Source organism: Dermacentor silvarum, chromosome 2 (assembly GCF_013339745.2).
Source record: "Dermacentor silvarum isolate Dsil-2018 chromosome 2, BIME_Dsil_1.4, whole genome shotgun sequence".
Taxonomy (NCBI): Eukaryota; Metazoa; Arthropoda; class Arachnida; order Ixodida; family Ixodidae; genus Dermacentor; species Dermacentor silvarum.
The window spans coordinates 175,760,203-175,768,082 of NC_051155.1; the positions used below are offsets into that span (position 1 = coordinate 175,760,203).

At 49.9% G+C, this 7,880-nt stretch overlaps 1 protein-coding gene across 1 annotated transcript in view; it reads right to left on the minus strand.

The window, feature by feature from the left end:
* The window catches only part of LOC119442189 (putative sodium-dependent excitatory amino acid transporter glt-6), a 120,128-nt gene that overhangs the window by 30,874 nt on the left and 81,374 nt on the right, over positions 1-7,880 (minus strand). The window lies entirely within an intron of this gene.

Consider the following 7,880-nt stretch of genomic DNA (forward strand, 5'->3'; position numbering starts at 1 on the left):
GCTGATTCTTTGGTACAGCAACCAGATTGCTCGCGCACATGGGGTTCAGAAACACCGCACCCTTTCCTAAGGTTCTCAGGCCTCTACCATTGAAGAGCACACGGCAAGCTCACGCACGAGGTCACGAGCATCACAACCTCTCTTGCAACTCTGTTTCCTTCAGAAGTTCCGGGCGCAGGTAGCAAAACACCTCGGCGACGTATACGCACAGCTGAGTGTACACCAACTGTCCAACTTCTTGCTAAGATATCGCGAGTTTGCACCGTGGATGGCCCTCTGTAAATTGTCGAGATAACGAGTTGTCTGGCCTCCCGCGAGTGTATTTACTCTCCAACTACTTCCTTGTCTTCCCTCAGGGCGCGACAGCGAATACTCGTACACCTCCAGCAAAGGTCCGTAAGCTGCGCTGTGAGTTATGCAGGTCGCGTGCAGGCTGAATCCCGTTTGAACTCTCAACAGCGGTTGCTGTGCTGTCAGCGCTGCTCTTGTGCAGTGAAGAGATGCCAGCGTCGCGCTGGGGACTCACTCGTTCAATCTCCCCTTGTGGAAAGGAAGACAAAAAAAAAAAAAAGAACACGGCGCACACCCCACAGTAAAGTAACACAAAACGAAACACAATGAGGAATCGTCTTGAGCTTCTTTGAACAGCCAGGAGGATTGCACAAACGCGAGTCGATCGACCCATATGCACCCGCTATGTGCTCGGAAAGCTCGGCGATTCATTGACACTGTCGGAGAGACGCGTCCCTCAGCGGGACTGTTTTCGGAGTGGTTGCGAAACAAAGCCCGTTCACCCTGTTTTTTTTTTTTTTTTTTTTTTTTTTTTTTCACTCAAAGAAATCTATGCGGCGTTGCTGGCCAACCCTGGGGCACCTCGAGACAATTAGTGCAGGTCAACTCGAACTTGATGGATCACCGAACCGTAGTCGTTAGAAAACCGGTAAAAGGTGCGCATGTACGGAACAGCCAGACACGTAGCGGCGCACGCCACTTTTCCGTCACTCGCAATGGCGTGCGAATTGAGCGAATGCCTTTGTGCTCCCCACGAGTACGTTAAGAAAGTCCGTCAATCGTACAGTCGCGCCGCAGTTCACGTAGGTATACTTTCCTGTCTCTGTGGTGACGGATGAGCGGAAACTTTGTCAAAAGAAGTGTAATGTTCTCTCGAACAATATTTGAACAACTTGCAACAAAGTAAAACAGAAAACAAAACAAAATAATTGCACCTGCTACGCTACGTATCCAGGTCATACGGTTTCGCAGACATAGATTGGAAGCATAAAAATCTGTGCTGTGGAATAATGCAGCAGCAATCAGATGAATATCGTTTTAACACTATGCATGCAGCAGGAATAATAAGGGGCTCGATATTTAGAGGGCAAAATATAGTCAGACACTTATATTGTGGAAAGTAGCGAAAAACGGTTTATTTTGAAGTTTGGTCTAACAGTTTATACATTATTTTTAAAAGCGAAGTTGTTTAAGCCAGCCGTAATTTGTGGTGCGTAGCAAGAAACTACCAAGAAAGAAAGGAAAAAAGTTGCAGTGGCTTAGCTCGGCTATGCCAGGATATACGTAGCGTTAGCAAAGGTTCAGCTGATTATTCTTAGCTTTCCTGGTTGTCTAGATTGTCAAGGATTAGCTTGATTGTCATGCTTACTGCTGCTCCAATGACACACACGCGGTATACGTATTATGTGGCACATGTATATTTATTTTTGCGCTTTGCTAGACGTTCGTCCCTTTGCTCCAGTGTCTCCGCAGCACGTTTAGCCTTCTTCTGTTCATTCCTCCTACGCTCAACCGCTAATTGCCAGGCAACTACTTCGGGATCCGATGAGTCAAGCTTCTCCGTTCTTCTGCGCTGCTGAGCAGCATTTGCGCTTTCCTTCTCCATGGCTATACCACACTGGCAAACGCCAGTCAGAAGCGCAGCGGCTCCAGCGCAGTGTCAGACAGCGAATGCACAGCGAGCGCGCGCCGGCGCCAGTGCGTCTACCACGGCTACGACGTCACTCCTCTGGAATGCGCAGACCGGCGGCGGTGAGTCGCGCGTGGCGGCGGTGGAGTGCGCGAGAGGTGCCGGCTCCGGTGGCTCCGGTGCGCAAGCCGTGTGACATCACTGATCCTTGCGCATGCGCAGCACGACTCTTGATGTGCCGCGCGAAACGGGCTTGGCTAGGCCAGTGTAGCTAACGCTACAAAACTTTCTTGCCGAGGCGGGATTCGAGCTCGCGTACCCCCGGTCTCAAAGCGAGCGTCGTAACCACTAGGCTATTTTTTAGGGGCGAAGCTCCTTATAGCGGCACCCGTTCGTCCCCGTCGTCGTAGTAGTAGTGTGTAACCAGTCTGAGAAAAATGAGAAAAAAATGTGGTTGATCCCTCTTATATAGGAATCGGTATAGAACACGAAAGTGAAACGTGTCTTCACAGAAGTAGTGTAATGTTTATTGCACATTGATATATAATGTCTATTGGTGTTTTGTGGCTAAAGCGCCCTTAAGCGTTGATGCACCCACGCTGACGCCTGGTGGCACGTCTCCTCCATCACGACTACCAACGTCGATGACCATGAGCAACCGTCGTGCATATGGAAGCTGCACTACGCTGCACACGCTAGCACAACGCGAAAGACGAAGCACGTAACTGACACACTAATACAACGCGCAAGACAAAGCACGTAACTGAATCGTCACCGAGTCAAATCAGCGCGTACAGCGCGTCGTAATTGCAGCCTCCGCGATCAACTTCAGAAACATTTTCAGAGCTAATTGCGGAGGCCACGCTCCGCTGTGCTGAGTACGGTGAACGCCACCTAGGTGGCGTTGGTAGTGCTTCTTGATGCCAGCGTCCCTTCGAATGCTGGCATCGAGGCGTCGTAGTGCTGAGACCACCGAAGCGTTCACTGTCGGTGCGCGTTAGTGTCATAATGCAGTACTTCTCTTTTCTGCTCGTAGGCGGCGGCACCGCCCCGAGCAAGAGCGCGGGTACACGGAGGAGTGTTAGATATATAAGGCGCGTCTGTGTAGCTCTCTGCAAATGCGTTTGTGGCGCAATGGGTTAAACGCTCCGCGATCTATCGTCGCGGACCGAGAGGTCGTGGGCTCGATTTCCAAATTTTCCATGTTTGTGGAACTTTTTCTTCTGGTTTCTTTCTTTGTATTATGTTCGTGTACATTGTAAGCTGACGTATTTCCGTGACGGAAATACGTCAGTGAAGTCTTGGTGGACCCCGGCATAAAACACTTTCGTGTTAAAAAATTCCGAAGTTGTGTCCGTAGCGCGGAATCGAACCAGGGACCCCTCGTTTCCGAGCGCGCGGCGTTAGCCCACTACGCCACGAAGCGGACATGGACACCCAACATTAACGAAAGGCCGCGTTTCTAGCGCGTTTGTGCTAGCGCGTTACGGCCCGTGTAAGAAGCTGGTGTAAGACGCTGTGGCCTCTCCGCCTTACCTTCAACGCGTTTCGAACGCGCTGCCCAAAGCGGTGGCAAGTCAAGTTCAAGTCGAGGAGCGTTTATGAATACGGGGGGTATACTCTCTCAGCAGTCATGTGATGGCGTCGGCAAACGCGGTGCACGTTCCGGCATGTGTAAATGGCTGCGTAAGACGCTGTGGCCGCTCCCCCTTACTAGAGAGTACTGCACGTTTCTAACGCGTTTGTGCTAGCGTCCCCTTAAGCGGGAGATCCGATGATTCCCTCCGGAGCTTCGCCCACTCATCATCATTCACCCCGTGGATATGCTGTGATTTTTTTATTATTTACATCCATTTACTTTATTCTTTTTCAAACATAGCAAGTACCAAACACTGAACCGATTTTTTTTTCACAGGTTTCCTAAACACAGAGAGAGGGAATCACATATCTACAAAAAGACCAGTCTTTGCTGCCGGCGCTTCTAGCCTAATGGTAGGTGTGGCAGAAGCGCCACTAGGCGGCTACACAGCCACGCTTGCACAGCATGCATTTATGTGAACCATATGATTGCGTTCGAGCGTCGTCGTCTTCGTCCACAGCTGGCGCGTTCGTAAGCTCGCGCTCTGCGAGGTGAAGATGTTTTGCGCGCTATGAGAGCGAGAGAGAGACGCATTCACGGAGGGGGTCTCCTGGAACGCGGTGTCGGCGTTGGAACGCGGTGTCGGTGTTGCAAGCTGCGCTATGCAACGCGCAGTGACGGCCGTAAGTCCGAGACGCGCGAACAGAAATTATCATCATCATGAGTAATAAGGTGAATAGTTCGCGCGCACTTCCGGAAAATGCTGGGCTACGATCGCCCAGCTTCGCTGTTTCAAGCGTTGCGCGGCCGAGTGCAAGGTTAAGCGATTTTTTAAAGATACGCTTTGTAGTGCCGCGAGACACAAGAAGACTACAGCATTAGGCCGGCACGGATGAAGAAGAGGTAGAGATTGATCCTTGCCATCTTGCTATTTAGCGAGAACACACGAGCAGCAGCAGCAAGCGACAGGCGGCAGCCATGGTCAGCAACAGAGGCGCAGGGAGTTTCGCAAACAAAGTTTCACTTTAAAAATATTCGATAGCCACTATAACTACGATGCCATAGCCACTAAGCTACCGTGGCGTGTCCTCACCAAGTGGCACGCATACCATCCTCATTGAAACCTTGGGCGTGCTGGACTTGTATAAAACACAACAGGCACGCACCGTTTTCTATCCAGGAAACCAGTTCGATTAAATGGCGCCAGGCTGTTAAGCACAACACCTCATTTCCCAAAGTGCCTGATAGGATGGTAAACGACAATGTCGTCCTTTTAATGCAATTAACATTTTTAGCCTTCTTCAGCACGCCATGTCTGTATCTATCTAGCCTCTTCACACCGTTCTATTTAATGAAAAAAAATTTGCGTAGCTTGCACTGGAGGCGCAATGCTAAAGAGAGAGTGGAGCTGATGGACACCTATAGCTAGTCCTAGCTTTTGGGCTAGGCTACCAAGTCATCCCCAGCATTTTCCGGAATTTATTGATTATTGATCTATTATCGATTAGCTACTCATTGGCTATCGATGGCTGACTAAGCTTAAGTAGTCCCAACCATGCTTGGCTAGACTCGGCCAGGATCAGCTTCGCTAGTCACAGGGGTATGTGCCATCGCGCTTGCTCCCTTTTCTGCACTGCCGCCAGGAGCGACCCACATTTTTTGTCCGCGACGGAAGGACGGACTAACGGCCGGCTTAAACAGCTCCGCTGTCAAAAAAAAGTCCTTTAAAATTTCGCCATGCAGGGCGGATTCGAATCTGCGCCGTATTAGTTCCCCAAGCGCAGCAGCCCGACGCTTTGTCACAAATACGGGCGGGCACCGAGGAATTAATTCTCAGCGTTATAGTATACATCCCAGTGCCCCACCGGTGCAATCTCGGAAGCGCCACGAAATGGAAAGAGACTGCACGCGCCCGTAGCTAGATATGCCTGATTAACTCAAGACTATTTGTCGCCGCCTCGTTTCGAACGGGATGCCAGTAAATTACCATCATCATGGAAACGCTTGAGAGAGAGGAGCCCAGCTGCTGTACACACGGCTCAGACTAGATGCGTTTCGGTGGTGGCGATACGGTGTGTCGGTACATTGTTTGAACTTAATCTTGAGCATAAACGCCGACAGTCATCGTGGATTCTGCCAAAAATTTTGCCCGAAGAGACCCGCCGCGGTGGTGCTGCGCTGCTAAGCACGAGGTCGCGGGATCGAATCCCGGCCGTGGCGGCCGCTTTTCGGTGGGGCGAAATGCAAGAAACGCTCGTGTTCCGTGCACGTTAAAGATCCCCTGGATCCCCCCACTATGACGTTGCTCATAATCAAATTGCGGTTTTGGCACGCAAAACGTCATTATTCAATTCCATTCAAAATCGAATGAAGAGTTCAGCCAGCTACTAGGGAACGGGAACGATACAATTCGCCGATACTATCGCCTTGGCCAACGACCCGCGCTGATTGGATGTTTCAGCAAAATTTGATGAGCTGATTGGCTGGTTGAGCATGACGTCATTCAATTTTGCTCAACCAGTGCATCAGCGGCGATATTGTCGCCGAAGCGATATTATCACCGAAGTGGATCGTTTCAGAATACGGCCACAGATCACGCTAATAATCAACGTAACCTTTTAAAACGTAAGCATCTGCTGTCATATCATCTCAGCAATTAACAGTCAGTTATTTTGCGTATGTTTCGCAGTGTCTGACCAAATGTCCAGTTGTTTTACATGTTATTGTAAAGCCAAGTTTTGTCATGTTATTGTGAGCCATGTTTTGATGTATTCTCTTTGTATCCCCCCTATGTAATACCCTGCAAATGGGCCTTTAAGGGTGTAATAAATGATGCTGATAATGAAAGATACTTCTTTTTGTCCTAGATGACCTGGATGAAATGCTTGTGGGGGTTGGATGGGGCCCTCCATACATGCTGTTGCACGCAAATAGAGCTAGGGGTTGTGTTGATAAATTCAAAAAGCAATGCCCTGCCGCACACACCGACGTAATGGCTCAAAGTGGACACTTGAAAGGTTACTAACCTGTGTTTCATTATTGAAGTTGTTGCACATGAGATACTAGCTGTCTATAAGTCTTCTGCAGAACATTTTTTTGAATTTTATATACATGACTGCAGTCTTACATGATGTTTAGTGGTTGGCAGTACTTTGAAAGCACGTGGAAACTTTCTTGAGCGGGGTTTATACTTGCCAAAATACGGCGCCTTAAAATAACTGTTAACTGCTTTTTTCCCCATCCATGACAAATTAAAACACGAATGACAGAAACGAACATTCACAGAACTTACGCTTGCAAAGGCTTGATGATGTGACTGGACATCTCGACGCTCTCTATCGCAAAACATGTGCTGTGGCCTCAGGACTCGCTGTCCGAGCCTCAATCAGGCCAGTGTGTCACAGCCGGCGAACTCAAGGGCGCAAAGGCACGTCGGTGTTTATTAAAACAAACCTTTCTTTGGAAGAGCCTTCCAGGTTTGGCGTCTCTGCTGTTGCTGCTGGCTGCTGCTGCTCTTTGCTGCTAAGTCGGTCGGTATTTCGGCGGATGTATTTGTGGATACACATACAAAGGTTGTATGTGCGCCGAATGAAAGTACCAGCAAACGGGCTACCAAGTCTACCAAGGACGTTCGTAGTTTCGTAGGGCTGTGCTCTTATTTCCGACGCGTTGTAAAGGATTTTGCGACAATTGCACGTCCCCTTAGACCTCTTGAAGAAGGACGTCCAGTTTTCGGTCCTGACCATGCCGCATCTTTTTCACAGCTCACTACTCGCCTTACCACGCCTCCAATCCTGGCCCACTTTGACCCGTCTGCGTCCACGGAAGTTCGAACTGATGCCAGTGGTCACGGCATAGGAGCAGTGTTAGTACAACGCCAACGTGGACATGAACGCGTTATTGGCTATGCCAGCCGACTTCTATCACCCGCCGAGCGTAATTATTCGATCACAGAGCGCGAGTGCCTCGCTCTTGTGTGGGCTGTTGCGAAGTTTCGTCCATACTTGTACGCACGCCCATTCTGTGTCATCGCTGATCACCACGCTCTCTGCTGGCTATCCTTGCTCAAAGACCCCACGGGACGACTCCGCTCGCTGGGCTTTATATATACGCCTGCAAGATTATACCTTTCCCGTGGTATATAAGACCGGGCGCTTGTACAAGGATGCAGATTGTTTGTCCCACTACCCCATCGATGAACCGGCCGATGCGGACGCCATCGCTTCAGTTTTCTCTGTGTCCCAGTTGCTTCAAATTGGCAACGAGCAACGCCGCGATCCTTCGTTACGAGTCCTCATCGACCGTCTGGAGTCTACGCCGGGTGACGCCTCTCTACGGATGTTTCTCCTCAAGGAGGGGACATTATACCGCCGCTATTGT